Below are 20,246 nucleotides of genomic sequence, written 5' to 3' on the forward strand. Positions count from 1 at the left end.
CCTGAGGGAGGATTTATTAAAGGGTATATTCTATATCCTAGTAAAGAGCAAGAGATAGAAGCTGATAAAGTACAGGTGGGAACTGAGGAGAAATGAAAGAGTCCCATTCAATTACGTCACATGAAGGCAGACAGCTAAAAAGTGACATGTATAAGTACTTTTATACAAATGCTGCAAGTCTCAATACTAAGATGGATGAACTTGAATGCCTGGTATTAATTGGACATATTGACACAATAGATCTCACAGAATCTTGGTGGAATGAAGATAAGCAATGGGACCCGGTAATATCAGGGTACAAAATATTCTGGAATGACACAGTAGGTTGTGCTGATGGGGGAGTGGGCACTATATGTGAAAAAATGCACAGAGTCAATTAGAGTAAAAATCTTAAATGAATCAGTCTGTACCATAGAATCTCTCTGGATAAAAATTACAAGCTTGAATAATAAGAGTATAGTAACAGAAATATACTACTGACCACCTGACCAGGATGGTGATGGTGATTGTGAAAAGCTCAGTGAGAGGCTACAAAAACAGAAAACCCAATAATAATGGGGAATTTCAACTATCCCCATATTGCCTGGGAGCATATCACCTCAGGGCGGGATGCAAAGATTAAATTTCTAGACACCATTAATCATTGCTTCTGAGAACAGCTAATCCTAGAACCTAGATGGGGAGATGCAATTCTTGATTTAGTCCTAAGTAGCGCACAGGATCTAGTCCAAGAGGTGAATTTAGTTGAAATGCTCTATAATAGCAACTACAATGCAATTATATGTAACATCTGTGTAGGGGGGAAAAACAAAGAAACCCACCACAGTAGCATTTAACATCGAAAAGGTGAACTACACAAAAATGAGGAAGCTAGTTACATGGACATTAGAAGGAACAGTCACAAAGGTGAAAAGCCTGCAAGCTGCGTAGAAGCTATTTAAAAAACACCATAGAGGCTCAAACTAAATGTATTCTCTAAATAAATTAAATAATAAGAAGGCCAAAAAAAAAAATTCCATCAAAACAGCAGAGTAAAAAAGGTGGTTAGAAACAAAAAGACATCTTTTACAAATTTGAAGTGAAATCCTAATGAAGAAAATAGAAAGGAACATAAACTTTAGCAAGTGAAGTGTAAAATTATAATTAGCCCAAAAAAGAATTTGAAGACCAACTAGCAAAAAAACCCCAAAAACCTAAGAGTAATTTTCTTTAAGTACATCAGAAGCAGGAAGCCTGCCAAACAGTCAGTGGGGGGACACTGGATGATTGAAGTGCTAAAGCATCACTTGACAAAAACAAGGCTATTGTCGAGAAGCTAAATGAATCTTTGTATCGGTCTTCATTGCAGAGGTTAAAAAAAGAAAAGGAGTACTTGTGGCACCTTAAAGACTAACAAATTTATTTGAGCATAAGCTTTCGTGAGCTACAGCCGGAGATTCCCAAACCAGTGCCATTCTTTTTGGGTGGCAAATCTGAGGAACTGTCCCAGACTGAGGTGTTAGTAGAGAAGGTTGGGGAACAAACTTACACATTAAACGGTAATAATTCGGCAAGACCAGATGGTACTCACCCGAGTTCTGAAGGAACTCATGAATGAAATTGCAGAACTATTAACTGTGGTATGTAACCTATTGCTTAAATCAGCTTCTGTACCATATGACTGAAAGATAGCTAATGTGACTCTGATTTTTTAAAAAGGCTCCAGTGGAGATCCTGGCAGTTACAGGTTGATAAGCCTAACTGCAGTACCAGGCAAATTGGTTAAAACTATAGTAAAGAACAGAATTACCAGACAGGTAGATGACCTCAACACATTGGGGAAGAGTCAACACAGCTTTTGTAAAGGAAAATCATGCCTCACCCATTTATTAGACTTCTTTAAGGGGGTCAACAAACATGTGGACAAGGATGATAGCCATCGCTCTCTCAGATCTTGGGAGACAGACCAGTCCTTGCTTACAGACAGCCCCCCAATCTGAAGCAAATACTCACCAGCAACCACACACCACACAACAGAACCACTAACCCAGGAACCTATCCTTGCAACAAAGCCCGTTGCCAACTCTGTCCACATATCTATTCAGGGGATACCATCATAGGGCCTAATCACATCAGCCACACTATCAGAGGCTCGTTCACCTGCGCATCTACCAATGTGATATATGCCATCATGTGCCAGCAATGCCCCTCTGCCATGTACATTGGCCAAACTGGACAGTCTCTACGTAAAAGAATGAATGGACACAAATCAGACGTCAAGAATTATAACATTCAAAAACCAGTTGGAGAACACTTCAATCTCTCTGGTCACTCGATCACAGACCTAAGAGTGGCTATACTTCAACAAAAAAGCTTCAAAAACAGACTCCAACGAGAGACTGCTGAATTGGAATTAATTTGCAAACTGGATACAATTAACTTAGGCTTGAATAGAGACTGGGAATGGATGAGTCATTACACAAAGTAAAACTATTTCCCCATGGTATTTCTCCCTCCCACCCCACCCCCCACTCTTCCTCTGATATTCTTGTTAACTGCTGGAATTAGCCTACCTGCTTGTCACCATGAAAGGTTTTCCTCCTTCCCCCCCCTGCTGTTGGTGATGGCTTATCTTAAGTGATCACTCTCCTTACAGTGTGTATGATAAACCCATTGTTTCATGTTCTCTGTGTGTGTGTATATAAATCTCTCCTCTGTTTTTTCCACCAAATGCATCCGATGAAGTGAGCTGTAGCTCACGAAAGCTTATGCTCTAATAAATTTGTTAGTCTCTAAGGTGCCACAAGTACTCCTTTTCTTCCAGTGGATATAGTGTACTTAGATTTTCAGAAAGCCTTTGAAAACTTCTCTCACTAAAGGCTCTTATGCAAAGTAAGCAGTCATGGAATAAGAGAGATGGTCCTCCCATAGATTAGTTAAAAGACACCACAGAAGATTTTGAAATGATTTGCTGCCTCTTTTTTAAAATGTGTTCCCATTCCTTTTCCACTGTATTGTGTCTCATGAAGATATCTTCCAGGGATAAATGACATAACACTAAGTTTGTTGGGGGCAAATGTTAGTGTGTTAGAGGGGCAGATGGGAGAGCTGGTATGCTACCATGTCAGGATTAGGCTAGAAATGTCCTATTTGCATCCTGAAAATCTGTCCTGTGGTGGCTGAGTGAGCAAGATGTTTGACTACCATTCTGAACGTAGTGGGCTCAAGTCTCACTCCATCTCATGCTGAAAGGCCACCTTCAGTTCACCCAGCTGCAAAATGGGTACCTGATCCATTGGGTTAGAGCAGTCAAAGGCAGTTGGATGTGTCATCAGCCACATCACTCCCTTGTCTACTATTGACTTTGAAATCTGGTATGCCTTTATTGTATCAGCTTGATGAGCCATTGGCAGGGGGGGACTTTGACTTCCATGGTGAGTTGTTTTGTGAATGGATGAGGTTTATACTTGAAAAATGGTGTTGGGGGAACATGATGGGAAGATGCTCCTCTTACAATTTTCTCCTGAGTGTTTGAGGCTTCTTGGGAGCATCACCTATGAATTAGTACCTGTGCAGGAAGAGTTTGGCACAGAGGGAAACATTGCTGAGATTGTAGCTTGCCAGCTGAAGAAGGTGTGCTGCATTTTTGTTATTACCTTGGAGCATATGTGTGCAAGAGCACAGAGTAGGCATTCCATTAAGTGCAAATGAGGGATGAAAAAGATTAATTCTGAAGAACTGGATGAGTGTCTTAAATGACCCCCCTCCCCAATGTACAGTAGGATTTTCTGACCATTACTTATAGTGGTAGTGCAATCTATGTAACTAACACAGAGAGCTAGCTTAATAAGGGCCAGGCGGGGGCGTTTGTCTATATGGGGACATCCAGGAAAATTAATCCAAATTAAGTAAAGGTATGAATTTGACATGGATTAGTTAAACCACAATAAACCCCTGTGTGAAAATCCTCTTTCAGAATTAAAGTAGCCTTAACTGGGTTTAGTTTAATTAACTTTCAAATTGAATTAAGCTAAAAAGGGCACTTAAATTTTGAATAACAGCATCCGCACAGGGATTTAATGTGATTTAATTAATTCACTTCAAAATCACACCTTTTGTTAATTGAAATTAATGTTCCTGCTTGTACCCATGTAGCTAAGTCCTGGCTACCTTTCCCCATGCTGACTAGTACCCCATTCTTTGGGTAATGCCACTGAAATTGGTGGGTAGGGTATTACTCAACATGAGGATTGCAGTCCAACCCTGCAGCTATTCTCCACAGTTTCTGAAATACATGCTGTATTATCCAGTGTATTGGCTAAGGTTTTCAAAAACAAGAGCATAAAGTTAGGCATTCATATCCATATTAAGAGATGTAAGCAAGTTATGTGATTTTTCCGAAGTTCTGAGCACCCAGCAGCCTCCATTGGATCGACCTGCATCCTCTTCCCTTGTCCCACTGCAGTCACCCAGGGCAGAATGCCACCCTAAATGTCCCATAGTGTATGTAACACACAACCTTGGTGACCCAACAGTTAAGGTGGGATTCCTGATTGTCAGCAATACATTGATCTGAAGCATTGTGTGGTAGGCCCACATGAGTTGTATTGATTTATATTGTCTAAAAATAACAAAGAACCCAGTGTGTATATATATTGCTAAGGATGAGTTTAAAATAATAGGAAGGCAAATAGGAACAAAATCAAAAAAGCTGAGGCATAAAATGAGTTACACCTAGCAAGGACATAAAAGGAAATAAGAATAGGTTCTATAAATACAATAAGAGCTAGAGAAAGTCTTGGTCTTTTTCATCGGAAGGAAAGCTAACAACAGATGGCATCAAAAAGACTGAGGTGTTCAATGCCTATTTTCCTTCAGTCTTCAGTAAAAATGTTAATGGTAACCAGATACTGAACACTATTAATATTAACAAGGGGGAAGGAACACAAGCCAAAATAGGGGAAAAACTGGTTAAAGAAGATTTAGATAAGTTAAATGTATCCAAGTCAGCAAGCAGGGACTAATGGAACTCATTCTAGGGTACTTAAGGAACTAGCTGAAGCAATCTCGTAACCATTAACTATTATTTTTGATAACTCATGGAGGATGGGAAAGGTCAGAAGATGGCAGAAGGGCAAATGGGGTAACTTTTTTTTTTTTAAGAAAGTAGAAAAAAGCAGAGCTGGGGAATTACAGATAAGTCAGCCTCATTTTGATACCTGGAAACGTATTGGAACAAACAATGAAATAATACCCTTGTAAGTGTCTAAAGGATAATATGGTTATAAGTAATAGCCAGTATGGATTTGTCAAGAACAAGTTACAGCAAACCAACTTAATTTTCTTCTTTGATAGCCTCATAGATGGACAGGGGGAAGCAGTAGCTATAATTTATCTTGGCTTTACTAAAGCTTTTGACACATTCTCACATGACATTCTCATAAGCAAACAAAGGAAATGTGATCTAGATGAAATTTTACTGTAAGGTGTGGGGCACAGCTGGTGGAGAAACCATACTCAGACTAGTTATCAATGGTTCACTGTCAAACTGGGAGGACGTGTCTGATGGGGTACCGCAGGGATCTGTCCTGGGTCTGGTACTATTCAATATTTTCCTTTATGACTTGGATAATGGAGTGGAAAGCATACTTATAAAATTTGTGGATAACGCCAAGCTGTGAGAGGTTGCTAGCACTTTGGAGGAGAGGATTAGAATTCTGAATAACAATTAGAATTCTTGACAAATTAGAGAATCGGTCTGAAATGTACAAGATGACAATCAATAAAGACAAGTTTAAACTTCTACATTTAGGAAGGACAAATCAAATATACAACTACAAAATGGGGATTAACTGGGTAGGTAGTAATATTGCTGGAAAGGATCTGGGGGTAATAATGAGTCACAAATAGCATGAGAGTCAACAATGTGATGTTGCTGCTAAAAAGTGTTGTATGTATGTATGTATAGAATCATAGAATATGAGGGTTGGAAGGGACCTCAGGAGGTCATCTAGTCCAACCCCCTGCTCAAAGCAGGACCAATCCCCAACTAAATCATCCCAGACAGGGCTTTGTCAAGCCTGACCTTAAAAACCTCAAAGGAAGGAGATTCCACCACCTCCCTAGGTAACACATTCCAGTGTTTCATCACCCTCCTAGTGAAAAAGTTTTTCCTAATATCCAACCTAAACCTACCCCACTACAACTTGAGACCATTACTCCTTGTTCTGTCATCTGCTACCACTGAGAACAGTCTAGATCCATCCTCTTTGGAACCCCCTTTCAGGTAGTTGAAAGCAGCTATCAAATCCCCCCTCATTCTTCTCTTCCGCAGACTAAACAATCCCAGTTCCCTCAGCCTCTCCTCATAAGTCATGTGTTCCAGTCCCCTAATCATTTTTTTGCCCTCCACTGGACTCTTTCCAATTTTTGCACATCCTTCTTGTAGTGTGGGGCCCAAAACTGGACACAGTACTCCAGATGAGGCCTCACCAATGTCGAATAGAGGGAAACAATCACGTCCCTCCATCTGCTGGCAGTGCCCCTACTTATACATCCCAAAATGCCATTGGCCTTCTTGGCAACAAGGGCACACTGTTGACTCATATCCAGCTTCTCGTCCATTGTAACCCCATGTCCTTTTCTGCAGAACTGCTGCCTAGTTATTCGGTCCCTAGTCTGTAGCGGTGCATGGGATTCTTCCGTCCTAAGTGCACAACTCGGCACTTGTCCTTGTTGAACCTCATCAGATTTCTTTTGGCCCAATCCTCTAATTTGTCTAGGTCCCTCTGTATCCTCTCCCTACCCTCCAGCGTCTCTACCTCTCCTCCCAGTTTAGTGTCATCTTTAAACATGCTGAGAGTGCAATCCACACCATCCTCCAGATCATTAATGAAGATATTGAACAAACCAGCCCCAGGACCAACCCTTGGGGCACTCCACTTGCTACTGGCTGCCAACTAGACATGGAGCCATTGATCACTACCCGTTGAGCCCAACAATCTAGCCAGCTTTCTACCCCTCTTATAGTCCGTTCATCCAGCCCATACTTCTTTAACTTACTGGCAAGAATACTGTGGGAGACTGGGCCCAAAGCTTTGCTAAAGTCAAGGAACAACATGTCCACTGCATTCTCCTCATCCACAGAGCCAGTTATGTCGTCATGGAAGGCAATTAGATTAGACAGGCATGACTTGCCCTTGGTGAATCCATGCTGACTGTTCCTGATCACTTTCCTCTCCTCTAAGTGCTTCAAAATTGATTCCTTGAGGACCTGCTTCATGATTTTTCCAGGGACTGAAGTGAGGCTGACGGGCCTGTAGTTCCCAGGATCCTCCTCCTTCCCTTTTTTAAAGATGGGCACTACATTAGCCTTTTTTCCAGTTGTCCGGGACCTCCCCCGAACGCCATGAGTTTTCAAAAATGATGGCCAATGGCTCTGCAGTCACATCCACCAACTCCTTTAGCACTGTCGGATGTGGCGCATCCGGCCCCATGGACTTGTGCTTGTCCAGCTTTTCTAAATAGTCCTGAACCACTTATTTCTCCATAGAGGGCTGGTCACCTCCTCCCCATGCTTTGCTGCCCAGTGCAGTAGTCTGGGAGCTGACCTTGTTCGTGAAGACAGAGGCAAAAAAAGCATTGAGTAAATTACCTTTTTCCACATCCTCTGTCACTGGGTTTCCTCCCTCATTCAGTAAGGGGCCCACACTTTCCTTGACTTTCTTCTTGTTGCTAATATCTCATGCTAGCTGCAACTCCAGGTGTGATTTGGGCTTCCTGATTTCACTCCTCCATGCCCGAGCAATATTTTTATACTCTTCCCTGATCATTTGTTTAATCTTCCACTTCTTGTAAGCTTCTTTTTTGTGTTTAAGATTAGCAAGGATTTCACTGTGAAGCCAAGCTGGTCACCGGCCATATTTACTAGTCTTTCTACATATCGGGATGGTTTGTCCCTGTAACCTCAATAAGGATTCTTTAAAATACAGTCAGCTCTCCTGGACTCCTTTCCACCTCGTTATTGTCCCATGAGATCCTGCCCATCAGTTCCCTGAGGTTGTCAAAGTCTGCTTTTCTGAAGTCCAGGGTCCGTATTCTGCTGCTCTCCTTTCTTCCCTGTGTCAGGATCTTGAACTCGACCATGGCTTGGTCACTGCCTCCCAGGTTCCCCTCCACTTTTGCTTCCCCTACTAATTCTTCCTGGTTTGTGAGCAGCAGGTCAAGAAGAGCTCTGCCCCTAGTTGGTTTCTCCAGCACTTGCACCAGGAAATAGTTCCCTAAACTTTCCAAAAACTTCCTGGATTGTCTGTGCACCGCTGTATTGCTCTCCCAGCAGATATCAGGGTGATTGAAGTCTCCCATAAGAACCAGGGCCTGCGATCTATTAACTTTCATGAGTTGCCGGAAGAAAGCCTCATCCACCTCATCCTCCTGGTCCAGTGGTCTATAGCAGACTCCCACTATGACATCACCCTTGTTACTCACGCTTCTAAACTTAATCCAGACACTCTCAGGTTTTTCTGCAGTTTCATACCGGAGCTCTGAGCTCTGCTCTCTTACATACAATGCAACTCCCCCACTTTTTCTGCCCTGCCTCTCCTTCCTGAACAGTTTATATCCAACCACGACAGTACTCCAGTCATGTGAGTTATCCCACCAGGTCTCTTATTCCAATCACATGATAATTCCTTGACTGTGCCAGGACTTCCAGTTCTCCCTGCTTGTTTCCCAGGCTTCTTGCATTTGTGTATAGGCATTTGAGATAACTCGCTGATCATCCCTCTTTCTCAGTATGAGGCAGGAGCCCGCCCCTTTCGCATTCTCCTGCTCGTGCTTCCTCCCGGTATCCCATGTCCCGACTTACCTCAGCGCTTTGGTCTCATTCCCCTGATGAACCTAGTTTAAAGCTCTCCTCACAAGGTTAGCCAGCCTGCTTGCGAAGATGTTCTTCCCTCTCTTCATTAGGTGGAGCCCGACTCTGCCTAGCACTCCTCCTTCTTGGAACACCATCCCATGGTCAAAGAATCCAAAGCCTTCTCTCCGACACCACCTGCATAGCCATTCATGAACTTCCATGATTCGACAGTCTCTACCCAGGCCTTTTCCTTCCACGGGGAGGATGGACAAGAACACCACTTGTGCCTCAAACTCCTTTATCCTTCTTCCCCGAGCCACGTAGTCTGCAGTGATCCGCTCAAGGTCATTCTTGGCAGTATCATTGGTGCCCACATGGAGAAGCAGGAAGGGGTAGCGATGCGAAGGCTAGATGAGTCTCGGCAGTCTCTCCATCACATTGTGAATCCTAGCTGCTGGCAAGTAGCAGACATCTCGGTTTTCCAGGTCAGGGTGGCAGATAGATGAGTCAGTCCCCCTGAGGAGAGAGTCCCCGACCACCACCACCCGCCACCTCCTCTTCGGAGCAGTGGTCGTGGAACCCCCATCCCTAGGACAGTGCATCTCATGCCTTCCAATCGGTGGAGTCTTCTTCTGTTCCCTTCCCTCAGATGTATCATCTAGTCCGCTCTCTGCATTAGTACCTGTGGAGAGAACATGAAAATGATTGCTTACCTGTATCTGCGCTGTTGGTACATGGATGCTCCCCTTTCTTCTTCTGGAGGTCACATGCTGCCAAATTTCTTCACCATCTTCCTGTTCCTGCTGCGTGGCCTGCTCTGAATCTTCAGAACATTGTGCCCGGAGAAGCATATCCTGATGTCTCTCCAGGAAATCTTCAGTTTCTCTTAAGTATCGACCCTGCGTTGCATGTTTCTCCACATCTTGAACCTTCTCTTCCAATGTGGAGACCAGCTTGCACTTTGTACAGACAAAGTCGCTTCTGTCCTATGGAAGAAAGACAAACATGGCACATCCAGTGAAGGTCACAACAGCTGAATGCTCCCCATCCATATTACCTTCCTTCTATGAGCTTCCTCAGGAGTTGTAGTAACTACTCAGAGAAGCCGGCAAGATGTAAGCCTCAGTGGGCTCTCCCCAGGCGAACTCCCAGGCAAACTCCCTCTGTTAGCCTCTCTGCTGTTCGTCACTCAGCTGGTTCACAGCTGACTGGCTTTTTATAACAGTCTGGCCCACTCAAGGCTCACCTGGAACAAAGCACTCCCAATTCACACTTTTCAAACAACCAGTCAAGCACACTGTCAAACTGTCCCCACAATAGACACTCAGATACTCACCAACACAGCCTCCTTAATGCAATCCTTAGTGTACCTCCTCTCAGGCAGATCCCAAGGAAACTCCCTCTGTTAGCCTCTCTGCTGTTCGCCACTCTGGCTTTTTATAACAGTAGAGCCCACTCAAGGCTCACCTGGAACAAAGCACTCCCAATTCACACTTTTCAAACCACCAATCAAGTACACTGTCAAACTGTCCCCACAACAGACACTCAGATACTCACCAAGACAGCCTCTCTGTATGACACATGAGGTAGCAGTCCCACTCTGTTAAGTACTGGTGAAGCCTCAGCTGGAGTACTCTGTCCAATTCTGCATGCCAGACTTTAAGAAAGATGTGGACAAATTGAAAACAGTCCAGAAGAAAGCAATAAAAATAATAAAAGATTTAGAAAACCTGACCTATGAAGAAAGGTTAAAGAAACTGGGCATGGTTAGCCCTGAGAAAAGAAGACTGAGGTGGGACCTGAGAGCAGTCTTCAAATATGTCAAGAGTTGTTATGAAGAGGACTGTGATCAGGTGTGGCCCGGGTCCACTGAAGGAAGGGCAAGAAGTAATGAGCTTAATCTGCAGATAGGGAGATTTAGGTTAGATATGAGGAAAAACTTTCTAAGGATAATGAAATATTGGAACAGGCTTCCAAGGGAGATTGTGAAATCCCCATCACTGGAGGTTTTTAAGTACATGTTGGACAAATACCTGTCAGGGATGGATTAGGAGGTATACTTGGTCCTGTAGCCCTACATTTCTATGCTTGTGTGTGTGAATGTGAGCATATGTGTGTGCTGTCCCCCTCTACTTCATTGTCTGTCTTGAAATAGTTACTGAAGTGCCGAGAGGTAAGGGAGAGACAAGGTGGGTGAGGTAACGTCTTCTATTGGACCAACTTCTGTTGGTGAAGGGAACAAGCTTTCAAGCTATGCAGAGCTTTTCTGCAGGTCTGTGAAAGGTACTCAGCATCACAGCTAAATACGAGGTGGGGCAGATGGTTTAGCATAAGCAGTTAACAAATATTCTAAGGGACCATTGTGACTGATAGTATTTCTGTATCAATTACTTTTCTTTTTGTACATAAGAGCTCAGTTGGTTTGTGCCTGAGGTCACAAAAGGTTTTTTACACAGAGGATAGTATATTCTCCAGGATATTTCAAAGCTTTCATTCAGTGGATTTGATGACATCATCATTTGTTGAACCAGTGGATTTTTACTGTATATCCGTTTGTAAAATCCACACTGGACATGCCTGCACTGGGGGATGAGGGGTGTGTGTGTGTTCGCATAGAGAGAAAGAGATCTATATGTCTATATCATAGAAACCTGGAAATATATCTATAGATATGTGCATGCGCACAGCTATGCACACTTGCAGCTCGACAGCCATTTCTGGCTTTGTGTTTTTGCAGCCACTCAGCTAGTTTTAAATATTTTTTCAACTTTAACATTTTTGCCAAGATATCTAAATACCATGTGATGGCAAAGCCGAAGAGGAGAAAATGCAAGAGCATAACAGTTGTTCTAGAATTGCAAATCATTAGCTTGCCAATGTCAAAAATTAAAATAAATTAAAATAAATGTCACATGCAATCTTACTTGACCCTCAGTTCAACGTGATTTTGAAATCATAGGATAAAATTTGCCAGCAACATAAATGATTGTTTATTTCAGTCTCTTGGGAATGCAGGGAGGCGGGGCAGTATGAACAGATTTTACATTAAATCAGCGATCAAGGAAAAGGTTTACTTTTTGTTCTGATTTGGGAGGAATATTTTATTCATTGGTAAGTGGAGAGAGTGCTGTGTGTATGAGGTGCCTGCCAGAATCTTTGATCTGGAAAGAGGCAGATTATGGGATTTATGATCAGAATCAGGGCTCTAAACGTTATACACAGAATAATACAGGTTTCAGAGTAGCAGCCGTGTTAGTCTGTATTCTCAAAAAGAAAAGGAGTACTTGTGGCACCTTAGAGACTAACAAATTTATTAGAGCATAAGCTTTCGTGAGCTACAGCTCACTTCATCGGATGCATTTGGTGGAAAAAAAAAACACTTTTTTTTCCACCAAATGCATCCGATGAAGTGAGCTGTAGCTCACGAAAGCTTATGCTCTAATAAATTTGTTAGTCTCTAAGGTGCCACAAGTACTCCTTTTCTTTTTTACAGAATAATACATTAGCGTTAGTTATATACAGTGGAAGGTTTAATTCAATTGCGGAGTCCTGCTGACATCATAAACTGGGAGACAGCAAGTAGTTTATGAGCAGTAGTAGAAATTTAGGACTGAATTATGGCCTTAGTATTCGGTCTGCTACACAGTATATTATACAATTTTACTCAGTGTAGACCCAGTGACAAAGAAGAGAATAGTTTATTGCCCAGACAGTGCAAGGGATAGAATATGCTAATATAAAATGTACTGTACTACAAAACTAACATAAGGGGAAGGAATTTAGTGTAAGGAAGTAGAGTTGATGTGGAGCAAAAATGTTGGAACAAGAACTGCTCAGCATCACTCTAGTGGTCCATAGAGGCCAGTATCCTGTCTCTGGCAGTGGTCAGTACCAAATGCTTCAGAGGAAGGTATAAGAACCCAGCAGTAGTAGATGGTAGCATAATCTCCCACATTAAGTCTTATCCTGATCTCTAATGGTCTGAGATTGGCTTAAACCCTGAAGCATATCCTTTTCAGATTGTTTGTGATCATGAATTATGATAACTCTGAATATTCTTGATAACCATATAAATATCTAGTTCCTTTTTGAATTCCCTTAAATACTTGGCCTCAACAACCACCTCTGGCACTGAGATCCACAGTTTTGCTGTGTGAAAATGTGTTTCCTTTTGTGAGGTTTGAATTTCCTACCTTTAATTCCATTGCCTGTCTCCTAGTTCTTGGTTTTGAGACAAGGAGAACAAAAACTCCTGATCTAGCATCTTTGTGACATTCATTCTTTTACATGTTTTTATTAATTTCCTTTGTAAGGTAAATATCCCAATCTTTTCAATATCTCCTGCTATGAGACTTTATTTCCAGGCTTTGATTATTCTTGGTGTTCTTCTCTGAACGCCTTCTAGTTCTGCAGTGTCTTTTTGAGATGGGTTGATCAGAACTGTATATACTATTCCACCTCATTTATTTATGTAAAGGTGTTATAGGTTTCAGAGTAGCAGCCGTGTTAGTCTGTATTCACAAAAAGAAAAGGAGTACTTGTGGCACCTTAGAGACTAACAAATTTATTAGAGCATAAGCTTTCGTGAGCTACAGCTCACTTCATCGGATGCATTTGGTGGAAAAAACAGAGGAGAGATTTATATACACACACACAGAGAACATGAAACAATGGGTTTATCATACACACTGTAAGGAGAGTAATCACTTAAGATAAGCCATCACCAGCAGCAGGGGGGGGGAAAGGAGGAAAACCTTTCATGGTGACAAGCAAGGTAGGCTAATTCCAGCAGTTAACAAGAATATCTGAGGAACAGTGGGGGGTGGGGTGGGGGGGAGAAATACCATGGGGAAATAGTTTTACTTTGTGTAATGACTCATCCATTCCCAGTCTCTATTCAAGCCTAAGTTAATTGTATCCAGTTTGCAAATTAATTCCAATTCAGCAGTCTCTCCTTGGAGTCTGTTTTTGAAGCTTTTTTGTTGAAGTATAGCCACTCTTAGGTCTGTGATCGAGTGACCAGAGAGATTGAAGTGTTCTCCAACTGGTTTTTGAACGTTATAATTCTTGACGTCTGATTTGTGTCCATTCATTCTTTTACGTAGAGACTGTCCAGTTTGGCCAATGTACATGGCAGAGGGGCATTGCTGGCACATGATGGCATATATCACATTGGTAGATGCGCAGGTGAACAAGCCTCTGATAGTGTGGCTGATGTGATTAGGCCCTATGATGGTATCCCCTGAATAGATATGTGGACAGAGTTGGCAACGGGCTTTGTTGCAAGGATAGGTTCCTGGTTTAGTGGTTCTGTTGTGTGGTGTGTGGTTGCTGGTGAGTATTTGCTTCAGATTGGGGGGCTGTCTGTAAGCAAGGACTGGTCTGTCTCCCAAAATCTGTGAGAGTGATGGGTCGTCCTTCAGGATAGGTTGTAGATCCTTGATGATGCGTTGGAGAGGTTTTAGTTGGGGGCTGAAGGTGATGGCTAGTGGCGTTCTGTTGTTTTCTTTCTTGGGCCTGTCCTGTAGTAGGTGACTTCTGGGTACTCTTCTGGCTCTGTCAATCTGTTTCTTCACTTCAGCAGGTGGGTATTGTAGTTGTAGGAATGCATGATAGAGATCTTGTAGGTGTTGGTCTCTGTCTGAGGGGTTGGAGCAAATGCGGTTATATCGTAGCGCTTGGCTGTAGACAATGGATCGAGTGGTATGATCTGGATGAAAGCTAGAGGCATGTAGGTAGGAATAGCGGTCAGTAGGTTTCCGATATAGGGTGGTGTTTATGTGACCATCGCTTATTAGCACCGTAGTGTCCAGGAAGTGGATCTCTTGTGTGGACTGGTCCAGGCTGAGGTTGATGGTGGGATGGAAATTGTTGAAATCATGGTGGAATTCCTCAAGAGCTTCTTTTCCATGGGTCCAGATGATGAAGATGTCATCAATGTAGCGCAAGTAGAGTAGGGGCATTAGGGGACGAGAGCTGAGGAAGCGTTGTTCTAAGTCAGCCATAAAAATGTTGGCATACTGTGGGGCCATGCGGGTACCCATCGCAGTGCCGCTGATTTGAAGGTATACATTGTCACCAAATGTGAAATAGTTATGGGTGAGGACAAAGTCGCAAAGTTCAGCCACCAGGTTAGCCGTGACATCATCAGTGATACTGTTCCTGATGGCTTGTAGTCCATCTTTGTGTGGAATGCTGGTGTAGAGGCTTCTACATCCATAGTGGCTAGGATGGTGTTTTTAGGAAGATCACCAATGGACTGTAGTTTCCTCAGGAAGTCAGTGGTATCTCGAAGATAGCTGGGAGTGCTGGTAACGAAGGGCCTGAGGAGGGAGTCTACATAGCCAGACAATCCTGCTGTCAGGGTGCCAATGCCTGAGATGATGGGGCGTCCAGGATTTCCAGGTTTATCGATCTTGGGTAGCAGATAGAATACCCCAGGTCGGGGCTCCAGGGGTGTGTCTGTGCGGATTTGTTCTTGTGCTTTTTCAGGGAGTTTCTTGAGCAAATGCTGTAGTTTCTTTTGGTAACTCTCAGTGGGATCAGAGGGTAATGGCTTGTAGAAAGTGGTGTTGGAGAGCTGCCTAGTAGCCTCTTGTTCATACTCCGACCTATTCATGATGACGACAGCACCTCCTTTGTCAGCCTTTTTGATTATGATGTCAGAGTTGTTTCTGAGGCTGTGGATGGCATTGTGTTCTGCATGGCTGAGGTTATGGGGTAAGCGATGCTGCTTTTCCACAATTTCAGCTCGTGCACGTCGGCGGAAGCAGTCTATGTAGAAATCCAGGCTGCTGTTTCGACCTTCAGGAGGAGTCCACCCAGAATCCTTCTTTTTGTAGTGTTGGTAGGAAGGTCTCTGTGGGTTAATATGTTGGTCAGAGGTGTGTTGGAAATATTCCTTGAGTCTGAGACGTTGAAAATAGGATTCTAGGTCACCACAGAACTGTATCATGTTCGTGGGGGTGGAGGGGCAAAAAGAGAGGCCCCGAGATAGGACAGATTCTTCTGCTGGGCTAAGAGTATAGTTGGATAGATTAACAATATTGCTGGGTGGGTTACGGGAACCATTGTTGTGGCCCCTTGTGGCATATAGTAGTTTAGATAGCTTAGTGTCCTTTTTCTTTTGTAGAGAAGCAAAGTGTGTGTTGTAAATGGCTTGTCTAGTTTTTGTAAAGTCCAGCCACGAGGAAGTTTGTGTGGAAGGTTGGTTCTTTATGAGAGTATCCAGTTTTGAGAGCTCATTCTTAACCTTTCCCTGTTTGCTGTAGAGGATGTTGATCAGGTGGTTCCGCAGTTTCTTTGAGAGTGTGTGGCACAAGCTGTCAGCATAGTCTGTGTGGTATGTAGATTGTAATGGATTTTTTACCTTCAGTCCTTTCGGTATGTTGTTATAAAGGTGTTATAGTAATTGTAATATTCAACTTTCTGTTCCTTACGCACCAGAATATATTTTTGATTTTCTGACCACAGCTGCACTTTGAGCAGAGATCTCCGTTCAGATATCGACAGTAATCAGATAATTACATCAGAGACGTATATTATTTAATCCAAATACTTTTGAAAGTGGGACTTTGGCTCCTAAATCACTTAGATGTTTTTGACCATTTTACCTGTGATCTAATTTGGATCTTAAACACACCATTTTCGAACAGCCTGCTTGAGATCAAGACTGATGCCCTGAGTTTTTAAATCGTGTTTTAATAAGAATGATTTAGTGTAGTTTTGAAGCAGTCTTCACTTAAAGCTAATCCATGTGTGTGAAACTAATAACCATTAGAGGGAGGAAGTAGCAGCAAGAGTGAAGCAGAAAAGAGGGAGTGCCAGAAATCATGCCAGTCATTGCCTCTGTTGTCTGTCAGTCTTCAGTGAGAAGACAAACCTATAATTACCAAATTAATATACTAAGGGTGAAGAAATATAATTAAGAGATTAAAAAAAATCCCATGTCTTCAGGTGATTTACTTACACTCACATTCACTGTCTGCCTGTGTATGTGTACACATACATATACACACACAAATATATTGACCATTATTATTTAGTTTTCACGGCTCTAAAAAAGCCATATACTGGGATGTATATGTCTGCTTGATTTAAGAATAATTTACAAAGTGGAACGTGGCCACTAAAATGAATGAATAAATAAGTGAGTTTATGGAAAAGTCCTGCCAAGTCTATTTCTCCCTAAAAGAATTAATTCGTGTTTTTAATCATGTTAGTTCTTTTAGTGTTTCTCTGCAGTTGAGTGTCTAAATATCTTCACTGTGAATTTCATTTCCTCAGTGTCGGTATGGGAAATCCAGATTGTGTAACCTGTTTTGCCCTGAGGTTACATCTTTATCCCTTTACCCCAGGGAACACCCTCGGATTTGGCGAGTACTGTGAGATTTTTAAATATGTAACATATTGATAACATGTATATGCAATTAGGGCCCTTCAGGTTCCTATTTGAATTCTGAGCATATAAAACATTTTTGTTCTTTCAGGAGGGAAACTTCTCCATCAAGTTTTTATGCATAATTTCATACAAGTATTGCAGGAAGAATAAGGCAACTCTGGCATAGAAAGGTGGGCTAAGAATCCGTCACTTATTTTACACTAACAAATGTTGTTAAAGGTTTTATAGACAAAAAATAGGACGTGTCAGAACAGCAAAGCTCAATTCCGGCATTCGTCGGTGACAATTGAACTGAAACTGAAATAACTTCATGTTAAACCACTTAAATCCACGCTTGATACGATGGTAAGAGGGAGCTGGGTTTTTTTTTTTTTTCAAGTGTTGGAGTGTGAGATGTTGCCGGAGACGAAAGCCACCAATCTTTCCCTTGTGATGATGGTCTTTAACAGCAATAGTTTGCCCTGAATTGATCTTGAAAATGGTTGTGAACTGCTGGTGTAGATGGAACTAAAACATCTTCAATCCCACTATAGAAAATGTGATTTGAAACATCATGGAGTTAAGTGTCAAGAATGACCCATCTAATCCTGCTGAAAATGGGTCTGCCCTATTGAGGCTAGCAGTTAAGTGCTTTTCAGAAATAATTTGGGTGCATCCTTGGATGACAAGAGTAGTCAGTGAAAAGCCTGTTTCCTAATGTGTCCGTCTGGCTGTATGTTAAGCTTTTTGTGGTAACAGTTACTGTGCGGTATTTACAGAGCAATAGGAAATAAAGTATAGGTTGTTAGATTAAGAATTTGAGTTCTCTATATAAAATCTTTTTTCCTACTAATGCCCAGAAAACTGTATAAATACAGTCTGTAAGTAAATGTGTATACATAAATATATAAGGGGGGGTGTATCTATATGAGAGAGAAGTGTACAGCAAAATGCATACAAAGATACATAAAAATAAATTACATACTCAACAGCTTTCTAAAAAAAGGCACTTCAATGCTAAAAGCTACTGCATCCTTGGAGAGTTCTCCACCAAGTAGAATAGATCTAAAATCAAAAGAAAAAGAGTATATCTAGTAGAAAGCTACAGCAGTTCACCAAAACTTAGCAAGAAGATAATGAAACAAGAATACTCTACTTACTAGCTGTGCCATGAGGAGCTTAAAAATGTGTTTATTTTACATTATATACATTACTCATCTTTTAACATGTTTCTGTATTTTACTGTGATGATTATAGGGTTTTTTTTTTTTTTCAAACCGTGAAAGAAAGAAAACTCCACCAGTCCAAATTTTCATTAGAATTGTTCTGCTTCAAAACTTAATTTTAAGAGGCATTTGCATATTGCTGCTCTTATTTTGCACATAAGTGTCATGGACACTTGAGCTCAGCACCTCCAACCGTTCTGAGTCTTAATCATCTGTTGCACACAGTGAGATAGAATTTTGAAGAGCCAAGTTAATTTGTTAATGACAGTCTCTCTTTGGCCAATGGAACCCGCCCCACAGTATCCCATAGGAGAATTTAGCCATTGGATTATATCTTCCAAAATCCCCCTGGTACACCTCATAGATTATTCTATTCATTTTAATATCCACTTGCTGTTAAGTGGTGGTGAATGCGTCAGATTTTGCTTCAACATTTTCTGTTTCCTCTGCATGTTAGATCCACTCTGTGTTGCAGAGGACTCCCCAGCCGTGCAGTAGGAATTAACCTCCAAATCCTTTTTTTTTTTAGAACAGTTCCAGGAAACCACCACATCTCACTGTGAACTGTAAAATCAAGAAAATTGTCTGTGTAATTCCAAATGGCTGAAAAATCCTTGTAATCTAGTTGCTGGGTAGCACAGACATATTTTGGTTGGCTACATTTAATAATTAGAAAAAAAAAGAAAAAAAAGGATGCCCAGATTCTCAACAACTATAAATCATGCTAACTCCGTTGACTTGAATGAAACAGCATTGATCTACAACAGCTGTGGATCTGGTCTTGTAAACTGTAGATTTCATGCAACTATAGTAGGTGCCTTCTGCTTCCAGAAAGCCTCAGATATATTGCCACTTGTTGGCATAATTAGTGCAGATTCTTTTTTTCAATGGATTCCTGTGATTAGTTAATTAAGTCATAAATGCTGCATGATGTGAGCAAACACATACACACGGACACCTCTTTGAAGTCAGTGGAACTTGTGAGTATGTATCTGATGCCCAAGTCTGGCATCAGGACACTGCCGGCAATATGCTTTGAGGCAAATATGAGAGAGAGAGAGAGACTGAAGAACATCTTGCGGCAGTGGAAGATGTGATACAAACAGTAATTACAGGTTTCAGAGTAGCAGCCGTGTTAGTCTGTATTCGCAAAAAGAAAAGGAGTACTTGTGGCACCTTAGAGACTAACAAATTTATTAGAGCATAAGCTTTCGTGAGCTACAGCTCACTTCATCGGATGCATTTGGTGGAAAAAACAGAGGAGAGATTTATATACACACACACAGAGAACATGAAACAATGGGTTTATCATACACACTGTAAGGAGAGTGATCACTTAAGATAAGCCATCACCAACAGCGGGGGGGGGAAGGAGGAAAACCTTTCATGGTGACAAGCAGGTAGGCTAATTCCAGCAGTTAACAAGAATATCAGAGGAACAGTGGGGGTGGGGTGGGAGGGAGAAATACCATGGGGAAATAGTTTTACTTTGTGTAATGACTCATCCATTCCCAGTCTCTATTCAAGCCTAAGTTAATTGTATCCAGTTTGCAAATTAATTCCAATTCAGCAGTCTCTCGTTGGAGTCTGTTTTTGAAGCTTTTTTGTTGAAGTATAGCCACTCTTAGGTCTGTGATCGAGTGACCAGAGAGATTGAAGTGTTCTCCAACTGGTTTTTGAACGTTATAATTCTTGACGTCTGATTTGTGTCCATTCATTCTTTTACGTAGAGACTGTCCAGTTTGGCCAATGTACATGGCAGAGGGGCATTGCTGGCACATGATGGCATATATCACATTGGTAG

The 20,246-nt window shown here is 41.9% G+C and overlaps 1 protein-coding gene across 1 annotated transcript in view; it reads left to right on the plus strand.

Annotated features, from left to right (window-relative positions):
- Nucleotides 1-20,246, plus strand: part of ADGRL3 (adhesion G protein-coupled receptor L3) — a 682,597-nt gene that overhangs the window by 231,759 nt on the left and 430,592 nt on the right.

This window comes from Dermochelys coriacea, chromosome 4 (genome assembly GCF_009764565.3).
Source record: "Dermochelys coriacea isolate rDerCor1 chromosome 4, rDerCor1.pri.v4, whole genome shotgun sequence".
Lineage (NCBI taxonomy): Eukaryota > Metazoa > Chordata > Testudines > Dermochelyidae > Dermochelys > Dermochelys coriacea.